Source organism: Amblyomma americanum, chromosome 1 (assembly GCF_052857255.1).
Source record: "Amblyomma americanum isolate KBUSLIRL-KWMA chromosome 1, ASM5285725v1, whole genome shotgun sequence".
Lineage (NCBI taxonomy): Eukaryota > Metazoa > Arthropoda > Arachnida > Ixodida > Ixodidae > Amblyomma > Amblyomma americanum.
Window position 1 is genome coordinate 527027169 of NC_135497.1, and position 2336 is coordinate 527029504.

Here is a 2336-nt window from a genome sequence, read left to right on the forward strand (position 1 = left end):
TTGTAAAGACGAAGATGTGACAACGAGGTAGCGGCAGTGCTATCGCTGAGCGCGTGCTGCTGCCGGGCTCTAGAATAACCGTGGACGCCTAGAAGACCTCGTTCTGCGACTGGTTCTGCCTTCCTGGTTCTGGTGGTGCCTGAGCTATTAAACCCTCTTTCAAGTGGTGGAGGTTGCTTCTGATCCCGTCCTGGAGTTCCGCAGCGGCACTGTAACGTCAGCAATGCCGAATAACGCCCCCCTGGCTCCCCAGCCACCGGCTGCTTCGCTTGTCTGCTCCGGCACACCTCGACAACGGGACCCGGCTGTCTTCAGTGGGCTCGGCGACTCTGACGTCGAGGACTGGCTGGCTTCCTACGAGCGGGTCAGCACGCACAACCGCTGGGACGACGCCATGAAACTAAACAACGTCATCTTTTACTTGGCTGATGTCGCCAACCTCTGGTTCCGTAACCACGAAGCCGATATCGCCACATGGTCCACGTTAAAGACGAGCTTCACTGAGGTATTTGGCCGTCCTGGCGTGCGCAAACTTCGCGCCGAACAGCGCTTACGTGAACGGGCTCAGCAGCCTGGCGAGAGAGACATTTACTAGTTATATTGAGGACGTGGTGGATCTTTGCAAGCGCGTGAAGAGCGATATGACCGAGGCTGATAAGATCCAAAATATCATGAAGGGTATCGATGAAGATGCGTTCCAAATGCTTCTAGCCAAGCAGCCGGCCACCGTGGCCTCCGTCATCAGCTTGTGCCAGAGCTACGAGGAGCTCCGCAAGCAACGCGTCCTCACTCGTCGCACCGTACAGCCTGCCGACGTCCTGTCCGCTGATTTCGAGATCGCAGGAGGGCAGCAGCTCAGGCATGACATTCAGAAGTTCATTCGAGAGGAGATCGCACGCCAACTAGCGCTCATCTCTGGAGTTCGGAACCCCCCGCCAGCACTGTCTCCCACCCTTCAGCAGACGATCCGAGCCCAAGTCGCGGAGGCCCTGCCACCCCTGCCCCAGCAACCTGTGGCTGCCCCTCTTACGCACGCCGCCGTTCTTGCCAGACCACCATCCCATCCCTTGAGCCCTTTTCAAGACGCCACTCAGGCGCCGCCACCTTCGACGCCCCCGCCTGATTTCTCGTATCGGGCTCAGGTGGCACAACCGTCGCCTCGCTTCACGCCGGCAGTCTCGCACTACGGTCGTTTGTGGCGTACTCGTGACAATAGGCCTATTTGCTTTGCCTGCGGCTTCGCCGGCCATGTAGCCCGCTAGAGCCGCAGATGTCCTTCTTCGCCTGCTGACGTCCTGCCACCATCTGCGTATGGGTCTTACATACAGCCGCCCCGCGTGCAAGCGGACCCATTGCCTCCTGCCTTCTCCACCAACCGCCAGGCTGCCACCTCTCATCGTTCCTCTTCTCCGCGGCGCCGTTCCCTATCTCCTATGCACCGTCGGGCCAGCCCTTTCGCTGCGGAAAACTAATGAGCGCAGTTCCCGAGGCAAGAGCTGCGTCCCCTGGGAACTCTACAAGGCCTCTGCTCTCACCAACAAACGTTATTGATGTTTTTGTCGAAGGTGTTGCAACCTGTGCTCTCGTGGACACCGGAGCTGCTGTCTCAATTATGGACGCGAAATTTTGGCGAAAACTGAAGAAAGTCATGACGCCATTTTCGGGAGTTTCTCTTCGCACTGCTGCCGCCGAACAGGTCGAGCCGCTCGAAACCTGCACCGCGCGAGTCGTTATTCAAGACGTCTTGTACATCATTCAATTCCTGATCCTCTCCTCTTGCTCCCATGACGTAATTCTAGGATGGTACTTTCTGAGCACTCCGCCGTCGTCGATTGTGCCCGCGCCGAAGTTACTTTCTCTGCCCTGCCCAACGCCTACCCGGCAGCACCGTCTCCAGAATATCCGGCCAAAGTACACCTATCTCACGATGTCGAGCTCCCGGCAAATTAATCTGTCCTTGTATCCCTCTCGTGCGCCTCACCACGCAACCAACCTGCTGTAACTGTACTCTTTACCCCATCGGAGTTAATTCTTCGCCGCAAGAACATGCCCCTACCCTCCGCTGTCCTCACGGTGGCCTCCGGAACGACAGCCATGCTCGTCAGCAACCCTCTCTCATCTCCAGTGACCCTGATTCATGGTGAATGCCTTGGGTGCGTCGAACCGGCTGAACTTCTGCAACTTGACGACGACCGAGAAACTGCTCTCCCGCCATCGCTAGACTCTCTTACTCCTGTTCCTCTGTAACCCCCACCGCCCTCTGACATTCTGTATAGCGCCATCGATCAAGATCTCACTTCTCCCTACCGTGACCAGCTGTTGCACCTGTTACACCC

At 57.5% G+C, this 2336-nt stretch overlaps 1 pseudogene; it reads left to right on the top strand.

The window, feature by feature from the left end:
- The first annotated feature begins 223 nt into the window (after positions 1-223).
- On the top strand, positions 224-1262 carry LOC144128927 (uncharacterized; annotated as a pseudogene).
- Positions 1263-2336: the final 1074 nt, after the last annotated feature.